Raw genomic sequence first — 27697 nt, 5'->3', positions numbered from 1 at the left:
GTAACATTATTTGTTTGAACTGTGTAAGGTGTCTCGGACATGTTTCTGCAAGGAAAAGTGGGAGAGAAATTATCCAAATAAACAATAAACGTATTGATCAAGGTAATAGGCAATGTTTTTAAAAGGCACTAGATTAATAGCTGCTGAACCCCCAGCATGGGGAAAAGATGTCTTAAGCAAAGATGTCATTCATGGCTGATTGATACATAATCTCTTTACCTAGGGAAATACGCTTATAGAATCTTGAGGTAGCAGAGTGAACTGTACTGCTTCAGCCTGCTATTTATGAGTGCTTCACAGTGTAAAAAAATCCTTACACCTAAGGGAGAAAATACCTAGCTTTAGCGCATTCCTGTCAAGAAAGATTTTTTTTTTAAAAAAAAGTTATGTAACACCTACAATCTGAAGTAGTGTAGTCCTACCTCACAACTCCTATGTGAACCAAGTCACTGGCAACCATACAGAGATGGAGTGATGTAACTTGAGTAGGCATAGCGTATTTTATCCATGGAAGCATGAATAGACATTGCTTCAGAACACTGGACTCAGTTTTCCTGTTCTAAGATTCTGTGAGCAAGAACCGTTGGTTGATTCCCATTCACTGGAAGAGTGGGGAGGGGTTCAAGACACTGAAGGAAAGCCTCTTGCTCAGCACAGCTTCTCCACATCTGATGAAAGAAAGTTGTCAGACTTACCTTTGAACGCCAGACTTGAATTACTAATAATCCTCCATTAATGGCTGTTTAAATTTGGGATAAAAGCCCCATGGTGCAGAGTGGTAAGCGGCTGTACTGCAGCCCAAGCTCTGCTCATGACCTGAGTTCAGGTAGCCGGGTTCAGGTAGCCGGCTCAAGGTTGACTCAGCCTTCCATCCTTCCAAGGTCTGTAAAATGAGTATCCAGTTTCCTGGGGGGGTAAAGTGTAGATGACTGGGCTAGGCAATGGCAAACCACCCCGCAAAAAGTCTGCCAAGAAAACGTCGTGATGCGATGTCCCCGCATGGGTCAGTAATGACTCGATGCTTGCACAGGGGACTACCTTTACCTTTAAATTTGGGATGAATGAGAAGGGACAGTTCCTCACCATTATCTTGGGCTTCTGAGCAAAAGGAATGGTGGACCACAGTCTGATTCAGAAAGGGAATTTTTATGTGTTAAATCCCTTCTGCATTTAATGTTTTGGGTACCCTGTGCCCAATAAATGTATATTTGAAGATCCACGGTTAAAAGAAATAACAGTTTTTCTGGGAACCATGGGGATATGGAGGCTGGGATATACAGAGGGTGTGCAAGAGGGAGAATGGCATTGAGATCTCAATGATCTATATCAGGCCATTGCATTTAGTGCTGTGTGCCTCACACCACAGGCGATGTCCCAGCAAGAGAAAAATTGCCTACAGTTTCTTCATCAAGGGCAGCACACTTGGAAACCCAACAAAAGCGATGCAGGGAGCCTGGCTTCATGCATGCATCAATAAAGGTTGCCATGCAACCCATTGTGCACATTTTATCAGCAACAGATGGACTTTTAATGCTCTCCTAATCCATATTTTAAATACTGCTTCTATGTATTGCCTGATAAATATATTAAAGGAAGGAGAGAAACATGGTAAAAAAAGTTGATGGAAAAACTGTAGCTGCGAGATGGTGCACTAAGATCGCAGCATCTGCTGGAAAGGGTTGTCAGAAACCTTTTGGTGATAATTCATTCCCTGATGCATTTTTGTAAATAAAAGTAGAGCCACCCTCACATCGGGGCTGAATCCACACACCCTCAGAGCATCCCGGCATTGTGCTAAATGTTCGCTAAACACCCGGAAGTGTAGCGTCTTTCTAGCGCGATTCCAAAATCGCTCTAGAAAGATGCTATACTTCTGGATGTTTAGCAAACATTTAGCGCAATGCCGGGACGCTCCGAGGGTGTGTGGATTCAGCCCGGGTTATGGCTTTATTCTGATGTCACAAACTCTTAAGAAGTGTAACAGACATTTCACAGATTGCAAGCTAAAGGGTCAAAATACTTACTGTAAGAAGAGACTTGGTGGATCAGATCTGTAGTTCAGCAGCATTCTCTCTCCAGCAATGGCAACTCAGATGTCTCTGGACCTTCCCAAGCAGAGAATCAGGGTGATGGACTCTCTTGGCTGTTTCTCTAGATGGTGATACTCCCAGTGATATTGGAGCTCCAGTCAGAGCATGTAAAGCAAGCAATTTAGTCTTGAAAACAGCCATGGAAGGTAGTGGGATCTGAACTGGGGTTGTGGTGTTAGAAAAAAAACATGGTTTTAGTAGTGCCACCCCAATTTGATATAATCCTGGTTGGGAAGAATATCTTTAACTATGCTATTGTGATAGATCAAGATGGGTAGCCAGATCTGAAGAAGTGAGCTGTGGCTCACGATTTGAAAGCTCATGCCCTACCACAAATTTTGCGAATCTTATAGGTACTACTGGACTCTTGCTCTTTTCTAATGCTGTTATGTCTGTTATTTCCCCCCGAGGGTGGGGAGTAAAGTACCCCAGGGGCCATTTCTACTCAGGAGTAGCGATGGGCACGAACGGAGAAAAAAACCCGAACATGATGTTCGTTGTTCGTTGCCATGAGTAGGGAATGCTCCCTCCTTAAGAGGGAGTCCTTTTGTATTTTAAAATTAGATACTGTAGCCCGAAGGGGCTTAAATTTGTTGTTGGACTGGTCATGTTACCTTTGATTTAGGGTCACTTTGTGATGGTGTTTGTTCTGTATCTTTAAGAGAGTGTATTACTTGCTGACTTCAGTATATATATGGGGCGTTCGCTACTCATTACTTTCACCTGGTATCTGGGGTCCCGTTCGGGTATAGAGAAGTAGTATTTCTTCTGTTCTTGGAACTGTAAGTGAATGAGTTCTGTAATTTTAAGGCATCTGTTCATTTATTTAATGTATTTTTGTATGAGCATTTGCATTATGAATTATAAATATTTCAGCTGTCTATCAACGCTCTTGAAAAAGCCACGCCGAAACAGGAATTCAGCTTGCGCCCTGTTGAGCGAATGATGGCTGGGATTCGTCCCCCGCATGTCCGTTGTCTCCATTGTGGACCCATTACCTTCTAAAGCCGGCTACTGCTTGGTTCCGGCTGTGGGTTCCTGGAAAGGATCATAAAGAAAGAAGAGAGCTTGGTCTCCATCTACTCCATTTGAACTTTTGTTGTTTGGACTTAACTGCGGGGTTATATTCTGGCATTTGCCATTATATTGTGATGCTCTAATCTGTCATTGACTTTGTATTTTGGATGTTTAAACACTTAGCTTGTGAATCTTGATAAATGTATATATTTTGTTAATTTTCTTGGCATATGTATGTTGTTTCACAGCTGTATGGTGTGTTGTTAATATTGGTCTTCTAGACCTTTCTGTGGTAGGTTTTTGGTTCTGTTCTGCTGTTCACTACATGGTGCCCCCCTTTTTTGCATTGCTATGGCCCCAGAGGCTGTCAGCAGTCCTGGAACTTGAAGGCACTGCTTCCAGAAACCCTACCTGAGCAGGCAGCAGGAAAGGTACCAATAGTAAATAATAGCTTGGCCCCCAGAGCCTGGAACCTGAAGGGGTAGATCCGTATCCCACCACACACAAAGAAAATTCAAGCTCCAATGCACTCTCCCTGTCTCTCTTTCAAAATGCCAACAGCAGTTGTCTCTCCCTCTCCACTGTCTGCAAAGACTAGCCAGAGCTGGGAGCCCCCCTCTCCCATGGTCTTTGCTCTCTTGTAACAAATTTGGAGCTCCACACTTGGAAGGAAGACCTGCCTATCAAGCTAAATTGGGCTTAGATTGGGGTTTCCAGGGCAACCGCAGGAGTTCAGACAGAGTTCAGACAATCCCTGCCTATGTTGCCACGGGAATTGATTGCAGGTTCCAGACTGTCTGGCTTGATGAACAGCAACAAACAAGACTTGCAACGACCACCTGTTCGTTTAGAATGGGGCCTCATGAACAGCTTGTTTGTGAACAGCAGATTGGGCTGTTCGTGGCTTTTTTTTGTTTGTATTGCTGTTCATGCTCATTTCTACTCAGGAGGTTGGCGTGCAGTTGGGGAGGAGCCAATTGATGTGGGCCACCTGACTGGCCAATTGGAGGCGGCCTGGCTAGGCAGTGGGAGAGCCTCCTGGCCAGTGGACCTGGTGGGGGCGGGCTTTGCTCGGGTCAGTGGGTGGGTCATAAAAGGGAGAGCTGGCCAGGCCTGTGCACCATCTGCAGTCGCCTGCCCACGTGGCTTCTCACTGACTGCTTTCCCCTCAGTAGGCAGGCTGAGGAGAAGTGGGACCATCACCTGACAGGAGGGTCAGCTGATGTTTGGATCCAAGCCCCATAAGGCACCAATGCTCTTTGAAGTTGCATTCAATAAAGTTGTGGCCTTTTTCACTCCATCTGATGTCTCAGTGTCTGCTGTTGCCTTTCCCCTCGTCCTCTACCCCTCACGCTGGCTCTGTAAATGAGCTTTTTTGCATGACCACACAGAGCTTTATCATTTTATTTATTTACTTCATTTACAGTGTGCCTTTTCACTGAGACTTAAGGCAGATTACACAATTAAAAAACAATGCAATCAAAACAGCATGTGATACAGTGGGATTACAAAGTTAAAGTAGTGCTCCAAAGAGTATACTACATACATAAGCAGGAGAATATAATGTATACAACAAAATTACAGAAATTTCAAAATTAGAGAAACTGTGTAACAGTATGAGGCATACAATAAACAAAGAAATAATAGTTGCCTAAAGTTTTACAAACATGATCTATGACCCTATTCCCTTTATTAAAAGGCCAGAACAATTCTGGTTTGCTTGTTCTGTGGGATGATAAAAATGTGGGAGACTCCCTCACCTTTTCAGGCAGGCCGTTCCATCACGTGAGGGCCACAACAGAAAGCGCTTGGATACGGGCAACTCTCCATTCGTAGGCTGACGCTTGGAGCACATTGGGAGAGGTGATCCTATGAATATGCGGGCCATTTTCTTAAAAAAAAAACATGGGGAGGGGGGATTGCATTGTATTTGCAGTCTTTTGAATGCTTAAAAAATTCTCACTACAATTCCTTTTAAAAATAGATTTAATCTGAAATGGATTGTTTCTGATGAAAGTAAATATGAACCAATAAGCACCCAAGCAATGATTGTAACATGGCTTTTATGATCCTTATTATTGACAGAAAATTATAGAATAAGGGGAAGCTTTAAAGCCAATCTTCTGATCCCAATGTATTGCTTGCCAAAATTGACTGAAGTAATAAACTGTTTTCAGATAAAAGCCTATATGTAAAGCAATGTAGTGGAATTAATCTGCCAATATAATCACTCATGGTGAAACTTGTCTTCAGTAGAATGGAATGACTGGATAGGATATTATACAGGGCCGCACAGGGCTGGCGCTCCCATTGAGGCCAGGTAGGCGGTGGCCTCAGGCACGGGGTGCCGGAGGGAGCGCCAGAGGAGGCGTGGGGGGGGGGGGGCGGGAGCGCACACCACAGTGTTGTCCTATCCCTCCCGCCCCGCGCCGCCCCCTTCCAACTCCGTCTCTCTTTTTTCCAACCGTGGTGGAGGTGGATGGAGCCCCGCTGAGGCTGCAGCTCTGCGACATCGCGGGGCAGGTAAAGGGGGGATGTGTGTGTGTTGGGGGTCCAGGGAGGCTGTCGGCTGCCCTTGCCCTTTGCTTCACCTGCAGGAGGAGTTCAACAGGCTGCGCCGGCTGTGCTACCCGCGCGCCGTCAGAGCTGCCCGCTGCAGCGATTGGGCCGCTGCCGGCACGCATGTTCCCGTGATGACATCATGTGTGATGTCATCATGCAGGCCGAAGCGTACGTGCTTGTGTGTGCGTGCGCGGGAGGGGGGGTGCCCGGCCGGCTGGCCACGAGCACCGAAAAACCTTGCGCCGCCCCTGACTACGCACTGTGGGAAACATCCATAAAGAAATTATTCTTTTTCTTTTTTCGGGGGACCAAGTTTCAGCTTCCAAAATATGAACTGATGTTTCTCTGCATTATTGTGTCTGCAAACCAAGTTTCTCATATTTAGAAATGTTATGTTGCAAGTTTGCACCTCTATGTCAGATACGCCCTGCATATCTGCCATGTAGTTGTATTTGCATTTGATTTATTCTGCTGTTGTAATGGGTTCCTGAGTAAGTGCAGAGTGAAGCTGATTTTTAATGTGCTATGACTAATTGCTTATCTTACAGGAGAGGTGTTTTCATTCAAGTTCCTGCCACGCTGGGAACTTGACCTTGGAAAAACTGAGCTCCGTTTTCCCTCCTTCCTTCTTCCCAAGCCTTTCTCAAACCTTACCTGCCAAAATTCCTCATGAGCTATTTCTGTGTTGGGGGTGGGGACTTCATCCTATAACTGTTTATGCTGTATCACCTTTGGGCATTCCGGCCAATTCTATTGTCTGAGCTGGTTGACACTGGTATTAATCCTTAATAAACATTTTAACTACCCAAGTGATGCAGTGAAGTGTTTTGGGGAACTACCTGGCAAGTCCCGACACTGTATGAATGAGTTTAAAGGAGCACATTGGTTTCCAAAACAAATATAAAGTTCCGGAAGAGAGCTGACTTGTAGCCAGAGACTAACCTTTTTGTGTAAAGGCTACAGTCAAATGGACCAGTTATGTTTAAAAAAACATGCAAGCACGTAAGAAGGACCATGTTGGAAATTATTGAAGGTTCATTGAGATGACTGAAGGCAAGATCAAAAGATTTGTTTAAAGACGTCAGTATAGTGTAAGACTGGGTACAAATTTTCTCAGTTCTACTTCCCCTGTTATACTGTGGTAAAGAACAGTGTTTATTAGCTAATTCTGCAAAGGTCAAAGCCCCCACCTCATCTGTGGCATCATTTATACAGTACAGAAGGGTCTTAAACTCTCAGTTGAGGAACTGGATAAAAACAGGAGTCAGCTAATGTGAGAGTTTCATAGAGGAGGGAAGAAAAACTAGTACAAAGTGCTTCCTTTAAGCAAAGACTATCAGGAAAGAATATTTCACTCTGACATAAGAAGAAAATAAGCAGGGATTTTTGACTAGCATGTACACCACAATGTTCTCATATCAGTTTTTAAAAACTAAGTATTGCTTGTTATCATAACAGTCATTACTATGCACCGACACAGTACATCGTGTCAAAGATGCACTGATTAACTCGATATTATGCAATGGCATTGCGTGTTTGAATACAACTCCAAAAGTCAACTTGGCAAGATGTATCGTGTCAAATGAAAGGCTCAATATTACACCTTGACAGAATACATCATTATAGCTGCTTAGCCTGGATCTCGTCAATGTGCAGCATACAGCCATTAGCATTAAGATTCTTGACATGATTCCAGCTTGATAGTCTTATTCCCCAATTGAACTGACACAGTTTATATTATGTTAAGAGGCCCATGTATTAGGAACACCCACATCTCTCTCCTCCTCCTGCACTATAGTCTGTGGGGAACAGAACATGGAAAAAGTGATGTGATGAACCTCCTTGGGTTGGCTTCTGAATTCTTTTTAGTAGCAGAGACATAGGCTGCACCTGTTCTGGATATTGCGATACTGTGGACAGGAAACTCCATCATAAGAAGGATTCCAACAGTACCACATCTACCACATGGATTCATTTACAGTGTGAGTGTGAGGACTGCAGGTAGAGTAGACTGCACTGTTGTGTGTGAACATATCTGAAGTTTACAAATACAGCACACACATTTTACATGCCTATGAAAAAAAGGAATGTCCCTGAACATGAGCGTGGACAGAGGAACCTGTATCGCAGGATTTCCCAGTATGGTACCCATGGACAGCATGGTACCTGCTGACACCTTTCCTAGTGCCCACCAGGTGTTTTAGTCGGTGGGGCCAGATGCGGCATTTGCCCAACCTGGCCATTGGATATCTGATTGGATGGGCAGATGAAAACAGCATTGTTTCAGCTGTGGCTGCCACTACAGTGTTGGTTTTATTCTCTCTCATGCCTCTATTCCAGTGTAGTTTTTAAATCCCCCCTTTCTGCCCTAAACTTGGGCTTTCTCTCTGTGTGTAGGCTCTGCTGCCTATGGCAGCCATCTTCTGGTTGACTCTGTCTCCCGTAGCAGCCATTTTGTAGCTGCCTCCATGAAACTGTGTCTGAATTCCAAAGGCGCCCACTGGCTCAAAATGTTTGGGGAGACCTGCTCTAATGAGATTCATTTCGAAGGCCTCGCACACTTTAATCTGATGACAGGCAAAGTATCAGGACTAAATGAGAACCAGCGAGGTACAGAGGTTAGAGTGCTGGGTTCACATCCCCATTTTGGCATGAACCTTATTTGGCTAGGGGGATGGCAGCAGGCGCCAGAAACCCTGGCACTGGCGGTGGACACAACCACAAACACTGCCCTGTTGACATGCTCTGGAAATGTACTGTAATGGCTACTTCCAAAATCCTGTGAGTGAATTTTAATTTATTATTAAGAACTTATTAGAGATGATCCTTGTTGATATCTCAGCTTTTTGGACTGCAGAAAACATGGCAAAAGTATGAATTAAGCAAGGAGAATTGGTTGAAAGGCAAATCGTATGTACATTTCTGGCCACAATTAAAACCTGAGATGAATTTTGGATATTGGATTTATTGCAGGGGGAGATCTTTGTCCAGCAGCAGGCACAGATTCCCCAACCACATATTTGCTGTGCAGAGCAGTGGACGTGCACACTTCACCTGGCCCCCATCCACCATTTTGCTTTGCAGCTCCTGTCCCCAGCTGCTTCCCCTCTCCATCTGGAGTCTTAAGACATATTTCCAAGTCAAGTTGGTGTTAACAGCCTACCCCTTCTCCTTAATGCAAGGGCAGATTATGAACATAAAATATGATAAGCCCCTTTCTCATGTGCCATAAGCACAGAAACACTACCTGGCTAGGCAGAACAAATGCCAACCACGGCTGGAGTTGGAAAATTACCAGGTGTGTCAGGCTGACTAGCTGCTCCTCCATACTTAAGGAAAACAAAAGAGTCTTCCAGGAGTTCCTGCATATCTCATCAACATCCTTCCCTACCTTCCTCACCTCTCCTTCCTGATCCTGTTCAGGGACCTGATAAGCCCTCCCATCCGGCAGTCCTGGTACATCAAGCACTTTTCTCACCTATACTTCCACATATGCTCAATTAAACCTTTCCCAATTTATTGTTTCGCCTCTGGTCAAGCCATCAAGCTATTGTTTCAGGGGCAGAAGACGTAATTCTGCCCCAGGGTACGTTTCACACTATAATTAGACTGCTCCAAGATCTATGCTGTGTGTGCGTGTTCTGGACCCATCCACGCACCCTCAGATTACATCTGAGCCCTCTCATCCTCTTCTGTGAGATGCTGGCCATCCTTGCTACTACTTCCACAGACCTCCTCTCCCTTCAGGACTGGTAAATATCACCCCATCCCAATTACTTTTTCCATTTCCTCCTTGTTTTTTAGTTAGCTCTGTGTGTTTGCTGTGTGTGTTGGACAACTGTCTGTTTACTTGAGAGTTCTATGAGGTAAAGATCCTGGTTTACATTGGTGGAGATCCCTAGTTACACCCTCTTGTTGTGTCTCCTTGAATGCTAATTCCCCCAACTCACAAGGAGACCCTCCCCATTTGGGTAGCATTGGGACAATGAGTTGGCAGAGGTGTTTCAGTAGAAAAATCAACAGGTGGTGGAAGGGTAAGTACTACGTAGTCCAATTACCATTTCTTCATTTCGAATGCTGGTAAAAATGGAAGGTTGGGGGGTTTCCGAATATGAGTTTCTATTCTGGGTTTGGTTACAAAGAAGAAAAAAAAGAGGTTGTTTAAGAGACTTATTGATACAGATAAGAGACATAATATATGGGGGAAACTTCATGGAGATGCCTTAGAAGATGAGATCATGATGGGCCATCCAAGACAGCTGGGTTCTATTTAATAAAAAGAATGTATGTAAATATGATTTCTTAATGTATTCGTCTATTTCTAAAATGGAAAAATCCCTTAGTTAATGAACTAAGTAGTGCAAAAATGTTCTAATGCAATATAAAAAATAATAATACTAGGAGTAAAATCTATGAATAGGTAAAAGGTGATATTTCCATGCAGAAGGCTGTTGAACTTCAGTGTTCAAAATGAATTATAAAATGTTATATATATATTTTCTGTTATATATATATATATATATATATATCTTTCTGTTATATATATATATATGTTTGAATGTTGCAACAAATTTTTCAGGACTCATAGACAATCAAGTTGAAGCATAATTAATTCACTTTTTACTAGTGGTTAAGTTTAGAGGTGATAGATCAAGACGGGTAGCCGTGTATCTGTATTATACCTATATTGGTATAATTCTATTTATTTAATTTATTTAATTTATTCTATTTATTTCATTTGGTCTTCACCAATGGAAGGCATTTGCAAATTACCCACAAAATCATCTGAACAACAGCATTCAAATGTGCTTTGCTTTTCAAACACACACATACTTCACTTATAGAGCAGCTTCACAGATGGTACATTTATATCCAAGGAATGAAGAATCCCTAACTTCACAAAACTGTTATTTGAACCAAAGTGACTTGACAGCTTTTATCTCAATTCCTTGACTGCTGCTTAAGAGGATTAGTGACACCGGGTAGCTTCATGAGAGTAGCTAACGGTAAAAGGATCAATTGCAACTCATAGCTAAAAATCAATGAAATGTGTCTCACTAAATCGGACTTATCCTTAGGTCACTGCAGAGAATGCATTACCCTGCCCTTATTTAGTTACATGATTAAAGCCCAGAAATGATCATAAATGAGACTCCTCCAACTCCTTTGAAATAGATAGTCTTCAAATTTTTGTTGCAATTAGAGGTTAAAGAAGCTTCAGAGAGCGAGCCAGCGAGATGCCCTCTTGCCAAAACGGATCCTGCTGCTTTAGTGATTATTTCAAGCTCTCTGCGGCGGGAGGCAGATGAAGGATCACATATTTATCAGTGTGCGAGAAGAGGAGAAGTCAAGGAGAATTTCCAAACTAAAGCATGGTGTCATGTTAGAGGCAAACACAGAGCCAAAAGGGAAGTTATATTTGCACTTAAATATGTCACAGCTTGGTTCCTCCATGTTCTGTGGAGTGTATGTCCGTACTTTATGGATAACTGTATAAACAGTAATGAGGCAAGATTTGTGGGGTGGCACTGGGAGTCCCTCTGGGATGCACAATTGAAAGAAAGAAAGAACAGAAAGGATTAGTAGATCTGGTGACCTTCTGGGAGGAAAACAACCCAGAAAAGAACTGTAAGTGGGAGAAACCTATGAGCGGTTATAGACCACCATTTTGCCACACATTTTCCTATACATTCACCCCTTATATAATATTTAAAAAATTCTGGAGCATCTTGTGGTTACTGGAGTGAGATTAGGTTTTCTATATTTTTTTTTTATGGCTAGCTTGTGAATTACTGTTTGTGCATATTGTTGTTACAATTGTTAGTTTAAACTGTTTCAATTGGTACGAGAGCCTTTGGACTGAGAATGCAGGACGTAGGTTTAATAATACATGAATAGATTACCATTTTATTAATGTGATATGGACAAGTACTTTATTATGGAGGGAGAAGATTGAGGACACTGTTTCAGATTTGATGGACATCCTTTTTGGTTCTCTAATACTATATTTTGATAATGTGTGAGAACTTCTTTATATTACAATCTGTGCTAGTTAAAGGATAGTGTTATTCTGAACAAAGCATACATTCAATATTAAATTAAAATTCTGTTTTTAATATGTAAAAGAGTGTTCGTTCTGTTTACCTTTTAATGCCCCAAAATAACTATATCAACACTATTATTTTTTTTATTAAAAAACTCTATGGTGTTAGCATGCAAATTACTCTGATCTCTCATTGCTTGTTGGCCTGACCTAGATGGCTCAGGCTAGCCCTGTCTCATCAGATCTTGGAAGCTAAGAGGGTTGGACTTTGTTTGTAATTGGATGGGAGACCTTCAGGGAAGACCAGGGTTGATACATAGTCCACCTCTGAGGTCTCTTGCCTTGAAAACCCCAGCAGGGGTTGCCATAAATCAGCTACAACCTGACAGCACTTTCCACCACCAATTTCTTGCTACAATAGTTGTTACTTACTTGGTGTGTACCCAGGTTCCTGGGGGCAAAGTGAAGATGACTGGGGAAGGCAATGGCAAACCACCTCATAACAAAAAGTCTGCCAAGAAAACATCGTGATGCGACGTCCTCCCATGGGTCAATAATGACTCAGTGCGTGCACCTTTACCTTTTTACTTGGTGTGTAGAACCAGGGAGTTGGCCAAAGATACAGATGCATGTGCTATGAAGCTAGAGAAGGCAGAGAGTTTTCTCTCCACCTTTATTACCTGGCACTCTTTCCTTCAGATTGCAAAGCTTTGATTTTGAGTTGTTGTGAAAAGGAAGCAGAGAAGGAATAAACTGTTTAAATAGTATTCAAATGAATATCTTTTTGCGCATGGAGCACAACCTGTTTGCAGCCTCTTGTGGCCTGTTTGCAGCCTCTGGTGAAAAGATGGCATTTATTTGTTATTTTTTAATCCTCCTTTTCAGCTGAAATTGGCTCCAAAGCAATTCACAAAAATATAATCAAACTTCAATAACATATTCCCGGATGAACTAGAACTAGGCAATGGTAGAAGGTGCCTTGCTGCTTTCTGACTTCCCTCTCAGGGTCCCATCCATGATGGTTGGAAACTGAACGGAAAGGGGTCTCAGTTGGATGTAGATCAAGGCATGATAAAGAGTGCCTGGCTGCTCCCTGCCTCCCCTGCCTTCATATTTGTGGCAGTTGGAAGCAGAAGACAGTAAAGAGGCTTTCATTTGGCATTTCAACTTTCCAAGTGAGCTTCTTCTTCTGCTCTTAGATGGTGCCCTAAATATGTTGCTGCTCATATGTGTAGGCCTCATGTGTAGGCCTACCTCATGGCAAGGTCACCTAGTCCTAGGAGTACCCATCGCCACCACAGAAAGTAACATAAGTTTAGTATAGTTGTGGCAATTGGAGCCCCACCCCAACTTTTAATAATAATAATATTTGATTTATATACTGCCCTTCAGGACAACTTAATGCCCACTCAGAGTGGTTTACAAAGTATGTTATTATTATCCCCACAACAAAACACCCTGTGAGGTGGGTGGGGCTGAGAGAGCTCCAGAGAGCCATGACTAGCCCAAGGTCACCCAGCTGGCTTCAAGTGGAGGAGTGGGGAATCAAACCCAACTCTCCAGATTAGAGTCCTGTGCTCTTAACCACTACACCAAACTGGCTCTTGTTTATACCTGTGGAAACCCTTAGTGCTAGATGATGCCAACTATATGAATCTGACCATCTATGGTTGTTTTGTCCTCTTGGCTAATGTTTAGAATTGAATGGCTCTTGGTAACATAGAAGTTGTCCCATTGCTGACTTCAGGTTATGCCAGTGGAGTACTGGATCAGATTCAAGGTTCTGGTATTTATTTATTTATTTATTTATTTATTTATTTATTTATTTATTCAATTTATATACCGCCCATCCCCAGGGGCTCTGGGCGGTGAACAGTTAAAATCGATAAAAACAAAAACTAAAATCAATATACAAATAATAAAACAAATTAACAAGGTGCAGTGGTGGGGAGAACCTTCCCCACCCCAAAGGTGGGAGGCCGACATGGCACCGCCCCCTTCAATCACCAAACGCCTGGCGGAACAGCTCTTACAGGCCCGGCGGAACGATAATATGTCCCTCTGGGCCCGGGTTTCCATTGACAGAGCGTTCCACCAGGCTGGGGCCAGGACTGGGGCCAGGCTGGGGCCAGGACTTATAGGTATTGACCTATAAGGCCCTGTGAGGACTGAGGCCAGCGTACCTACAGGACTGTCTCTCCCCATATATTCCCCACAGGACACTCCGATCAGGGGACAAACAGCTGTTGGTGGTCCCTGGCCCCAAGGAGGCCCACCTAGCCTCGACTAGAGCCAGGGCCTTTTCGGTCCTGGCTCCCACCTGGTGGAACGCTCTGTCTGCTGAAATCAGAGCCCAGCAGGACCTACTATCTTTTTGCCGGGCCTGCAAGACAGAGTTGTTCCACCAGGCATATGGCTGAGGCTGGGCCTTTGCTGGCCTTGAAAAAAGGGGTGTATAAAACACTCCCTGTGAAGGCCAGGAGGGTGACGGATCCGGTCCCAGAAAAAATGCTGAGTTGTTTTAAATGTGTTGTTTTTAATGAACATGAATTTTTAATTGTATTTTAATTGTATTTTTAATATATTGTTATCTGTCCTGAGCCCGCTCGCGGGGGGCGGGGGGGGGGGGCGGAATACACATTTTAAACAAACAGACAGACAGGCAGACAGACAGACAGACAGACAGACAGACAGACAGACAGACAGACAGACAGACAAGACAAGACAAGACAAGACAAGACAAGACAAGACAAGACAAGACAAGACAAGAATTGCACAAGAATTGAAACCTGCAGTACTCCTTGAATAGAATTCATCTCACTGCTACTCACTCATTTGCTCTTTCCATCTGGGTCCAATCTGTCTAGGGGGTGAGGATGAAATGAGTAGAACTAGTCACTCCTTTTCTTCGCTTTTCTCACTGCTGACTTGCTCAAAGAGGTCAGTGAAGAAGGCAGTAACTACACAGGAAAAAAACCAGAAGAGCCAAGGGTATCCCCCAAATAGCAGTGATGCTGTCCTGCTAGCCCTAGGATGACCATTCCTGTTTTAGAACAAGGTACTCCATGCCCTCCTGTAAAGGCTGGATACAGATGACCGAGTACAGAGAAGCAAGAATCCAAAATAAGACATAGGATGTGCACACCCTTTCCTCTTCTGTTTTTAAATATGGGTAATTTTATTAAGATGCTTCATTATTTATAACAGCAAATAATGATAGAAATGAAGGAGAGAAATTATCAAAATAGAACAATAACTTGAAGCTTTGAAAAATGAATCTATTGTTTCTTTGGATGGCAGTAAACCACCAAGAAGAACCATGACTTTAAATAATTAAATTACAACCTGTTAGCTGTAGCCTTGGTCCTCTATGAAGGTATTGAAAATTCATCCTATTTATTCTATTTTCATATGGGTTAAGAAGGTAAGAGACAGTAGGGAAGCACTTACAAGGGAAACAAGAGTAGAGGAAGGAAGGGAATGGGGGTTAGGTGTTGCTTGTCCTTGAGCAAGGAGTCTTATAGCCTAGCAGGCCAAAAAAAGTGGAAGAAGAATTAGTACTTGTGAATACACCTTGGTGCAAATTACTCTTGATCTGTAACAATGTATTTATTTTTTCATAATCACCCTCCTGTTAAGGATGTGAATAGGAGTGTATGATCTGGGATTCGTGATCTGGCTAACTAGCCAGATTTATGCTGTTCAGGCATAAAACGGCCATGCCAGATCACATTGGAGAATCCTGGATTCCCCCATTTTTGGGGGGTGCATACTCCTAAGTGTGAAATTAAGTAATTAATTGCACCAGTATTTATGAAACACATTTAAAATATTATTTGCAAAATTATCCCTATGTCGAACAGTTCCATTGTGATGCACATACATAATTTAGGGGAGCAGCACAATCTTTACTTAAACTAAAGAAAGAATTCTATAAGGTATTGTTATCTAATATATGGTGGTCCATAAAAGAAAGCTATTAGCTTTGGAATTAAAGAAGAAGATGATGTTTATTAAGTAAAGAAATACAACAATGTTACTTTTAAGTGCCATGTATTCATTTCCATCATTAAGGATTGCATTGTGGAATGTAATAAAGCGTCTCTAAATATGGAATAAGAGAGAGTCAGCATGGGTGCAATAAACTTTTCACAATGGGTTCATAAGATTATACTAATTAAAGATAATCTCGTTTGAACTGTTTTTACATTCAAGAAAGAAAAATAATTTGATGTCATTCTATTGGAAGAGTCACTTGTACAAAGGCTCTGGGGTAATGCCTACCCTTCCCCCCTTCACATGATGTGTAATATTAAAAATTAGGGCTGATCTATGAGACGGTCTTAGATCTAGTCGTCTCCTCTCTAAAGATCCACCACGTATTCCGTTAAGCCTCCATAATTATCTTCCCTTATCTGTGACAAGCCCAGGCTAATCAGTCTCTTAGGGAGTTTCCTGCAGATCACTGAGAACCGCGCATACGCTTCACATTTCTTATCAAGCTATTTTGTACGTCACGTCGCATAGGAACTGACAAAAGTTCATTATCATCATCATCTTGATGGCGATGACTCAAAATTAAGAGAGGATCACAACAAGCTCAGTTTTGAGTGGGGACATATGACAAGCTTGAAATGTAGCCGAGAAGGTGTTAGTTAAGAATAAAAACAATCTCTGGTCTTAGCTCACTTTAATCCCATATTAAAAGATTAGAAAAAACATCTGAAGAAATCAGACATAGTCTAATTGCGGGCCTCGCCTTTAATCCTGCAAGTATACTCCCCCTTGGATACTAAGATCTGTCAGTATGAAGTCTTGGATATCCTCTAAGGAACAAGAAACCAGAAGGAATGGACATACAACATATTCTCTCATATTCTGAAAAAAAAATAGAGGGGGAGAAGGAAAAAGTTGATGGTATCAAAACATACTGCACTATAAAATAATAATAAGACAGCACATTCAACCCCAAGAAAATACATGTGACCAGAATGACTAGCCCTGTGTTTAACAATAAACAAATAAATAAATATTTAAAATTTGGAACTCCCTTCTTTTGAACTGTAGGTAAAATCCTGCCTTTTCTCTACCACACTAATACAAATTCACTCTCAGTGTCTTTATCCATGCCAGATATGAATAGTACTTTTCCACACTGACATTTCCCATATGCATGATAAGTGTATTCAGGAAAAGTAAACATAAAAAGTGTTGCTGTAACACTAGTACTTTTACATTAAGAGAAAAAAGAGTATTACAGGACAAAAAAATGTAACAAGAAATAAAAAATAATTGATAACAATAGAATGTATTAGGCTACTAACAGTTTTAAATGTGGTGGTTTGGCCCAGTGGCTCGCTCCAATGCTTGGGCTATTTTATTTAACATATTTCTTTAATTTTTTTTTTATCCTGCCTTATTTCCTTCAGTTCAAGGTGGCTAACAATGCAAAACAGTATGCAAAGGCACAAGAACATGAGTCTGTTAACAAAATAAAAACGCACGAATTAAAAGCAGAGAAATTTAAAAACAGTGCAGCAAAATCTGCTCAAACACTTTACTCACCATCAAATGCTGTGTTTTGTACCATGATCGTATTCTGTTCCCTGGCTGGGATTGCCCATGTGATTAAGACACAAACTCTTGCCCTCAACTTTCAGTCATTTTTAGTTTTAGTGATGCCATCGCGCAGCCAAATCAGATTAGCTGCGTAGTATCATGATGTCAATTTATTCATTTCATGATCCCTGATTGGGTGGGATTGCAGATGTGATTAACTTTAGAAGAAATAGCAGGCACAAAAAGAAAATGGTGCAGAAGTAGCTAAGGGGAATTGATGGTGCCAAATGGATCAGTAGGAAAAGTGAAAACTGAAACTGGAGACTAGTCAGTGGAGTCCTATTTTAAGATGAGTTGACGGAAGCCGGAACAGACGGACATCAATCTGAAGCAATGAAGGGCAATCATTGAATTCTACTCATGACCTCAGTGGAATAGTAGCATCCTTTTCATCCATTTTCATGTTTTTAAAAATGATGGAAGATAGTTAAAATCTGTAAAAATTAGAATCCTTTAAATTAGAATAAGTACAAAAGAAGGTGGAGACTTGCACTGAAGGCTGAGAAAATTACTGAGATTCATGCCTCTGAATTACATGACGATAATAAATGTTGGCTATATAAGTCTAAATATGTGTTCTCCATTTGCTATTTTACATATAAATATAGTAGAGTATTAAATTACAACACATTTTGAGAGTTTTGTTTTATTTTGGCTATAAATAATTTTAGATAGAAAGAAGTCCTTTAAAAATTTTTAATAGGTATTTCCATATTTTATTAAGTGCATTACATGTTTTTCTTTAGAGGTTGTTGGTTGAACTACTGTAAAATATGAAAGAATTCTGTAACTTAAAAGGTTGCTTCATGCATGATGTTTTTAACATGTACAAACATGTACCATCTGGGGCACATGTAAAATCAGAATTGCCTGAATCGAGCTAGGTATGTTTCTACAGATGAGACCAGCTGAGGAACTGTACATATAAACAGGTATTGCATGCATGGTTAGTGGCCTGAATGTAGTTGGGCTGTATGAACATAGCTCTAGTCAGAATTATTTTTTTATTTTTTTATTTAGATTTTTTAAAATGCTGCTTCTGCAGTGAACAGCTTAAAATAACAGTTTTCATACTAAAAGCACATTAATCAATTAATCTTAATTAAAAGCCTGGTTGAATGGAAACCTTTGGGCCTGGCTCCTGAAAGAGAGAACGTAGGCACTAGGCAAACCTCAAGAGGAAAGGCATTTCATAAGTGAGGTGCCTTTACTGAAAAAACCCTGATGAAGAGAATTGTGGTTCTCGAAAGCTTATGCTACAGTAAAGTCGGTTAGTCTTAAAGGTGCTACTGGACTCTTTACTATTTTAAAAAAGCCTTGTCTCTGGTTGCCACTCATTCACCTTTGAGGTAGGGGAATAGAGAGCATGGCTTATGAGGCAGATCTTATCTGGAAGGCTGGACAATACAGGAGGAGGTAGTCCTACAAGAACACTTCCCCAAGACATTTTGGGGAAGTGTACTTGTACTGTGCCTGCAAATGATTGTGTAAGCTTTGGTCATCTATTTGGAAAGGGGAAACAGGGAATAGATGCATTTTCGCACACTGACCCCGGATCAAAACTATAATAGATGATCTGATGGGAGGTTATGCATGTACAGTCTGAGCTCCTGGCTGTGCCTACAGTTGTATTGGATTTGTCACACTTGATCTTAGCCAAAAGGCTGAGAAGCCTTATAACTCACAGAGTTATAAATTACTTATAAAATACTTGACATATGGCTTGTAGGCTGTTAAGTTACAGGGAAAGGCAATCGGAAGTATTGGGGTTGTCTCTAATTCAGAGAAAGTCAGCTGTGCTTTAGTCCCATTAAAATTAGTGGGACAAGTTAATGTCCTATTAATTTACATGGGCTAATTTAATTGGCTAGCTTTCTGTTAGTCCAGGTGAACACATGCCTACAATGATTCCTAGCCATGCAATTCCATAAGCCACAGAGCCGGGATTAGCTGTAACGCCCTTCCAGTAATGCCCATTATGCTATTCATGTCATGCTTTAAGCAGTTTTTGATGAAAGAAAATGTCCTGGGAATCTATTACAATTGTTTCATATTCAGAATATTTGAGACTGCATTCCTGCACCCAGACAAAAAGGCAGACCGTCCCTTCCATCTTGCCTGCCAACATAGTGATTTCATACAGTCCTTTGTTCCTTGGCAGGTATCATCTGAGAGAAACCAGAAAATGCACCAAAAATCTATTCAGACAAATCACAGCACTAGGCTCCAGACCAGGGATTGCATGCAGAGCTGAAGGGATATGGAAGATCTTCAGGTCTGCTCAGGTAGTTAATTCTGGTACTGAAACATTTGATAGAGCAATGGCAGTAGTCCCTGATAGCTGTCCCTCGTCCTGTAGGCTTTCTCTGTGTTATGTGCTATCAAGTCACCTCCAACCTATTGTGGCCCTATGAAGGAAAGACTTCCAAAATGTCCTTTACTTCTGATTTGTTTGATAGAGCAGTGCTGGTATTCTCTATGAGCTGTCCCTGATCCTGTAGGCCTTACTTCTGAGAGCCAAGCTACAAGTGACGCCTGACACAGGTTGGACACTTGTCAGCTTCCCTCCAGTTTTGATGGGAAATGTAGGCAACTTGGTCTTGCAGCTGTAATGGAGAGCCAAGCTGTAAAACAAGGATGCCTACATTTCCCATCAAAACTTGAGGTAAACTGACAAGTGTCCAACCTGTGTAAGGCGTCTCCTGTAGCTTGGCTCTCATTTGTTTGATAGAGCAGTGCTGGTATTCTCTATGAGCTGTCCCTGGTCCTGTAGGCCTTACCTCTGATCTGTTTGATAGAGCAATGCTGGTATTCTCTATGAGCTGTCCCTGGTCCTGTAGGCCCTACTTCTGATTTGTTTGATAGAGCAATGCTGGTATTCCTGATGAGCTGTTCCTGGTCTGGTAGGCTTTACCTCTGATTTAGGGTCTCACTACACGAGACAAAATTTTGTCATTTGAGTGTATTTGAGCGTAATTCAAGTGTATTTTGTCTTGTGTGGTTTGACTTTAAGTTGATAGAGCAATGCTGGTTTCCTATGATCTATCCCTGGTCCTGTAGGCCTTACCTCTGATTTAGTTGATAGAGCAATGCTGGTATTTCCTGTGAGCTGCCCCTGGTCCAGTAGGCCTTACCTCTGATTTGTTTGATAGACCAAGGCTGGTATTCCCTAATAGCTGTCCCTGGTCCTGTAAGCCTTCCCTCTGATTCGCTGTTGGCTGCTCAATGGTGTTGCTTCTGCTTTATCGTTATTTTGACCCTGTACAGGTTTTTATAAGACTGGTGCAGAACAAATAAGATAAAAATGTCAATTTCCTTGCAAAATTGCCTTCATAATATGACTGAAATATGTTTATGTCTATGTTGACAAAGTTATAATAGATACTGGACTTCAGCTGGACCACACACATAAGATCATCCATAAAATAGACGTTTCTTGTTTTACGCATCTTCATATAACCACCAATTTTGAACAAAATTAGATTCTGAATTATTTGTCTTCGTACAAAGCATTTTAAACCTTGTTGTTAATGCTTGTCTTAAATCTTTTTCTGGTATTTGCTGAAAGTCAATAGCTAGCTCAAAATCTGTATTTCTTATAGTAAATCTGACGGGTTAATACAACTGCTAACTTTAATATGGAATGCTAACTCCAATCACTCCCCAAGTGATATTTTGATCAATAGAATAAAATGTGTAGATTCTATGGACATCCTTCTGTGTCTACTGTAAGTCTGATAAATGCCAAAATAATTACATGGCATATGAATTGAAACTCATGCACCAGATACTTGTTAATCAGATTATTGATAATATTCTGTGATAGATGTCTTATTCAGCTTCTAATACAGGTCTAGTTGTACTAACATGAATAACTTCATTCAAAGTGTTCAGGACTGAGGTAAAGAGAAGAAAAGCTAGTGTTGGAGGAACAGGATATAGTTTCAGGTAGGTAGCTGTGTTTGTCTGCAATAGAAGAGTAAGAGGATTTGAGTCCAGTGGCACCTCAGAGCGGGACCACAAGTGACGCCTGACACAGGTTGGACACTTGCCAGCTTCCCTCAAGTTTTGATGGGAAATGTAGGCAGCTTGGTGGAATGTTGGACAAGTGACAGTTGAAAAGTCCATTGGACAGCAGTTGGAGAGCCAAGCTGCAAGACTAGGATGCCTACATTTCCCATCAAAACTTGAGGGAAGCTGACTAGTGTCCAACCTGTGTCAGGCGTCACTTGTGGTCCCGCTCTCAGAGACCAACAAGAGTTTGAGAATCAACATTCCTTTCTTCAGATACAGGGAAAACTGGGAAGCTGCATTGTACCTTTATATCCAGACTCCCCTCTTTGTTTCATCCTACACACCTTCAGACTGGGATATAAGGTCTCAGGGATCTCCACTTCTCCCTGTATCTGAAGAAGGAGCTTTGATTCTCAAAAGCTTAAACCCTGGAAATCTTGTTGATCTCTGAGGACTCAAATCCAGGATATAGTTGTATTTGTATATCACCAATGTTCCACAAATGCATGTTGCATGTTGTTGGCTAGGAATCCCTTCTTGGTGATTGCATTTCTGGGTGAGAATTAAACAAGAATCCACCCATCCCATGACGTCTCTTCACTGTGCAGAGAAGCTCAAAAGAAGATACCCTTTCTCATTTCATGGCAGTTGGGAGAGATACCTCTCCTTGTCCCTAATGTACATAGGATTATGGGGAGGGTTTTTCTTCTCAGTTGGCTGCAGGTTTTATAGGCACTGAGAAGATGCAAGAATTCCTCTGAAACCGAGTGCATGATTCCATATTTCCCCGAGTGCCAGCACTCCAGGAAGGGGTGGTTCTTTCACTTTGTGCTGGGCTTTGGGGCAAGTCACAAGTTTCTTTCATGGCTTCTGAGAATTTGAATGCATGCCAAGAAGTAAGAGAATGAATTCCTGCCACTGTGTTATGCTTTGTAATATGCTAAAGAGTGGTCTATTCCCCACTAATTCTCACTATTATTCCAGAGGATGACAATCAGCTGGAAGTGGGATTAGAACAATAGGTCCACATGGCACTTAATATATAAAGAAGGCTGAAAAACAATGCAAAATGTGAGAGTGAGGTGGGTTATCTACAAAATCAGCTTCATTGCACATAAAAGCAGTGCGAAATCATGGTAAGTCATGTGGATCAAACCAGAAGCCTGTATCCTATCCACTCCACTAAACAAAGTTTGAAGCCTTCCTCCAGCCTACATAAGAGCTGCTTAGGCTGGGATAAGCAATCAATCAATTTCTTTACATTTGAAAACCCTGTGTATGCTGATGTGCTGCTGAATTGGTGGACTTGGTGTTATAAGTGATGTGGAATGAGATTAACAGTTCCATCTGTGATGTTAGATGATATCTTTGATGACTCACTCCCACAAGCTGTAGTCTAGGGCGAACCAGGCGGCTTCTCTTAAGGAGTTGCCCAGTTGGATGGAACACAACTTTCCTGGAGGCCTTTACACAAGCTGGAGGCTTGTGATTGGCTCTTTCTAAGGAATTGATTCAAAGAGATACATTGATAAATGGATGAGGACTGTAGACTATACTACTGTATACTGTTTGCAGTAAATATGCTCCTACAGGGTAGTTTTGGAATTGTCTAATATGTCATGTTAAATTGCTTATATTTTGTTTAGGCACTGTTTTAGCTCTGTATTGGATTTCTGCTTGTTTTTCAAATTTTCGCAGTCCATGCCCTGTTGTATGGTTTATTGAATGTTCCAGCCATTGATTGTATTGACTTACACTGTGTAATCCACCTTGAGTCTCTGTGAGAAAGGCAGACTATAAATAATGGAAAGAAAGAAAGATCCATTTGAGAATCAGCCCCTATATGAAAACCCAACTAAATGCTCAAAGGGTCGTGTAAAAGCAATTAGGAAAAGGAGTGTACAAGGAAGTAGAGGAGTAACTTGATAAAATAAGGAGATGGGAATGGAGAAATCATGGGTCTCTAAGTCCTGTCTTAGGTAGACTGCTTCTGGAGTATTGTAAAGTGGTAGCAGGCACATCTTTCCCCAGCTGTTAGAATGAGAGAATCCAAGCTACAGCAAGCTCTTTTCTAGTCCTGGGCAGAGATTGGGGCCAGCTTCAGCTTTGTCAGCTCCTATTCCACTCTCCCACTTGCCAGTACCTCTTGCTAGCATCCCTTTAAGTTCTCAGGTAAGGTTTCCTCCTGTAGCTATTACTCAGAACAAAATATGAAGAGGTGTATAGAAAACTATAAGGGCTGATGAAAGACTGCTTCTACCCATAGTGTCTAACCCACCAGTGAAGATCCTCTTCTGAAGCCCTGCTCTCTCTGCCCCCACCTTCAGTGATGAGGTGGGTGGCCACCAGAGACTGTCCTTTTTTTGGGAGGCTAATGTGGTGGCTGCAAGTCATTTATCCAGTGTCAATGCCACAGAATTTTATTTTTCCGGTTTGGAAAAGAAACTCCGAATAGTTGGAAAAAGGCAAAATGGTAATTTGCTACTGTGATGGAATGGGCTTTTAAATGAAAGGTTTACTAAGTGCAGCACCAGTTAAAATACTGCTTGAAGAGAGAATGATTGACAGGCTGCTCCTCCCTCTCTATGATTGGCCAGTGAGAAGATAGCAATTGGTGCTGACAGAATTGTTAGAGCAGTTGATGATTGGAACCTGACAAGAAGGTCTAATAATCCCCCATGTGAGGAAAAAGGGAAAGTTTGCCCTAACTGGGACAGCTGAAGAAGACTGTAGTAAAGGTACTTAAGTGTGAAAGTCAGCACTGATTTACACAGACAAGTTAGAACTGGAGTGTGTGTTGTTGGCAGAGGAAGTGAGTAGTGAAAGGAGACTCCCCTTCAGCCAAGTGAACAGGGTTATGTCTTTGGAAGAAGAATAATTCCTGCCCAATGTCTAAAAAGGGGTTGGTGGCTCTGAGGGGTCTGGTGTAAAGGGAAAAGAGTGTCATATTGAAGTCAGAACACCTAATCTGTATAATGAAATCTATTGTCCAGGGCCAGCCCTGTCAGGTGGTCCGGATGAACATCAGGGAGGCCTGAACAAATGAAGCTGACCCCCCAGTGGCCCCACAGCACTCACCCAGGGCCTGGAGCAAGTGAAGAGAATGAAGGCAGTAGGCAGGGTGGTTGGCGGTGGAGCCCAGCAGCAGGAAAGCCACGACGGCAAGGGAGTATAGGAGCCATGGCCGGCCAGGAGCTCATTTGGCCCCAGGAGAGCCAGTGTGGCCAAGAGCAAGCAGCCACGGGACCACACAGGCCACCCCATGACGATGTGGTGACAGGATTGGAGGAGGAGAAGCCCAAAGGGGATCCCCAGTAGTGCCTGCAGCCAGCCCGGCTCCAGTGGCCCAATTAGGTACCCCACAGCTGAGACTCCTACCAACCCCCACCACTGGGCCAAGGCTACAGACCCGGTGAGCTCGGCCCACGCCATCAGCTGGAGGGAGGGAACCATTGATACTTCTAGCCCAGAAGGCGGAGAACCCGGTGGGAGGGTGAAGCAGGACTGGGGGGAGGGAGCCAGCCATAGATGAGTGGCTGTATCAGCCAAAGGGGGCTGCTTGGGTACACCTGGTCCAGATGTTGGGATGGGCCACAGGGTGGGCTTAGGTGGAAGAAGGAGGCAACCCACTTAGGAGGAAGGGATAAAAGAGGGCAGCTGCCTCTGGCCAGGGAGGAGAGCAGAGGTTCATCCCTGATGCTAAGGGACGGCCTCTCGGGCGGGAAAGAGCCACAGAGGTTGCTGTCCCAGCTTTTCTCACGCCAATTCTGAGGCTAAAAAGAGGTGTGCTCTCAGGAGATCACAACACAAATGTAGAAAAGGGGGCTGACTAGGTGGCCCTCAGGAGGCAGGGCTGGCCACGGGACAGTGGGACGTGACCAGCACCACAGAGTCGCTGATACCAACTGCCTGCAGAAAGGAAGAAACTTACATCTTTGAAGAAACCTTGTTAAAGTAACCTAAATCGGAAACTACCAACCTCTCACTTTTAAGATCTGTAACTACTGAAACTAAGCTTTAAGAGGGTTATTATGCCTAATGCTTGTGAAGTATTCTGTTCTACAATCAAAATTTACCTCAGCCTCTCTCTCTCTCTCTCTAGTATTGCAGTACTGCTCATATGGATATTGCCTTAAGCAGAAATTAAAATGGGAAGAACTTTACTTAATTTACTTCAGCTTTACTTTCCCTGCCTACCTATTTACCATCCCTGCCTGTTTAATAAACCTGCTGTTTCCTTCTTGAACTTTACTCAACCTCTAGTGCCATTTCACTTAAAGATGACATGAGCTCTTGCTTCTCCCCTACAAAATATTTAGGCTGGGATATAAGCCATAAATATATAGTTGTTAAAGTGTAGAACAAAAAGACCTGTAAATTATACCACATTAGGCACACTATCAGAGGCTGCCCAGCCACCGCAACCAATCTGGACTGTTTGGGAGGGAAAATGTGCTTTACAGTGGGGGAGTACATGGGGCTTAGGTCATAGCTACTAAAACATCAATGACAGCTCAGAAATCAGCTGCAAATTGATAATTTAATCAAAGGTCATGTTATTGAGTCCCTCTTAGCATGTTCTATGCACTCTAGAAAATAAAGAACCAAGTGGAGTTTGGATTACATTAAAAAAATCACTTTGGCTTTGATTTAGATATTTGTGCAAGCAATCATTCTTTTATGTATCTTGAATCTTGCATTATAGAGCCATTTGTATTGAAACAGATATTGAATGCAAGCATCAGTGATGAGGAAAGGCTACGAAGCGGCAACTTTCTCAGTCCCATTGCTGACTGAGAAAGAACACGTAGTTTATCGCTTGTACCCTTCTGTGTCAGTCATATGGTCCACTAGATCCACTTTCCCATCTGAGCAAGTTACTCAGCATATTTACTATCTAAAGGTACCAAAAGCCACCCTCCCTGTGGCAACAGGGTTCCTCCCCTGTTATAATCTTTTCAAAGGCTTCCAGTGTTGTTCAGGGCTATCACCTGCTACATTGCAGAAGACGTGTAAGGCAGTGGAGGAGGGCATGGAGGGGGGATTGTTTTAGCAGATTTGCCTGTGCCGGTTCATCTCCTGTGTGTTTTATTAAATCTTGTGTGTTTTAAATCTTGAGTACAAATTTAAACCTGTGTTTTAATTTTGTTAATTGGAATATTGTAATTGGTGTCCTGACCTCTTGGTTTCTGCATTTTTCAGTGCCTTGAGCCCGAGAAAATAAGCCAGAATAGAAATGCTTTAAATAAATAAATGCATTTCAGCAATCCCACTTCATTTCCCCAACCTTTAATAGACGCATTGCTCATTCAAAATGGACTCTCACTTTGGTTATGCGGTTACAAAAAAGTGTTGGATAAAGAGTTGGCCAACCAAATGACAGATGCAGTGGGGTGCTGTGGGAATGCCTGAATAGGCATTCCAGAAAATTCCCAGAAGAAACAAATTACACAGAGAGATGAAGCTGCCTTATACAGAACCAGATCATGGGTCCCTCTAAGTCAGTATTGTTTACTCAGAGTGGGCCGTGGCTTTCCATGGTCTCAAGCAGAGATCTTTCAAATCACCTACTGCCTGGTCCTTTTAACTGGAGATGCCCTCTGCCTGCCAGCAGGTGCTCCTCCACTGAGCCACGTCCCACCCCCTCCACAGGTGATGATATGAAGCTATTTTCAAAGTATATTGTTCATCCTTTTCCTATAAAACAACTTGAACATTCTATTAATTCAAAAACCAAACCAAACAAAAACCTTGTCCTAGGAGTATGAAAAGTGGCATGAAGGATCTACCTGATAAAGATGTACAACCAGGGCTTTTTTTTGGGAAAAGAGGTGATGGAACTCAGGACCGCACAATGATGTCACTTTGGGTCAGCTGGAACAAAGGGGGAGTTTTTAAAAGTTTAAATCGCCTTGGTGAAAACGGTCATATGGCCGGTGGCCCCGCCCCCTGATCTCCAGACAGAGGGGAGTTTAGATTGCCCTCCATGCTACTGCACAGAGGGCAATCTAAACTCCCCTCTGTCTGGAGATCAGGGGGTGGGGTCACTGGCCATGTGACCGTTTTCAAGAGGTGCCAGAACTCCGTTCCACTGCGTCCCTGCTGAAAAAAATCCCTGTGTATAATGAGCCATGATGTTTCACAAATAAACAGGAAGGTATATAAGAGAGAATTTGATCAGTTATCAGTGTTAATTCCTGGATAATAAATGGGATCTTTTGATGTCTGGGCAGTCGGACAAGAAACAAGAGGATGCTGAGAACGATGATGTGAACATGATCACCAGACGTACTTATGCTGATTGAACTCTCTTGCTTAAATGTTGGATGACTTGAGCTCCTGATTGGATTGC

Source organism: Eublepharis macularius, chromosome 3 (assembly GCF_028583425.1).
Source record: "Eublepharis macularius isolate TG4126 chromosome 3, MPM_Emac_v1.0, whole genome shotgun sequence".
Taxonomy (NCBI): Eukaryota; Metazoa; Chordata; class Lepidosauria; order Squamata; family Eublepharidae; genus Eublepharis; species Eublepharis macularius.
The sequence above is the reverse complement of the archived record's forward strand: the minus strand, read 5'-3'. Positions refer to the sequence as shown.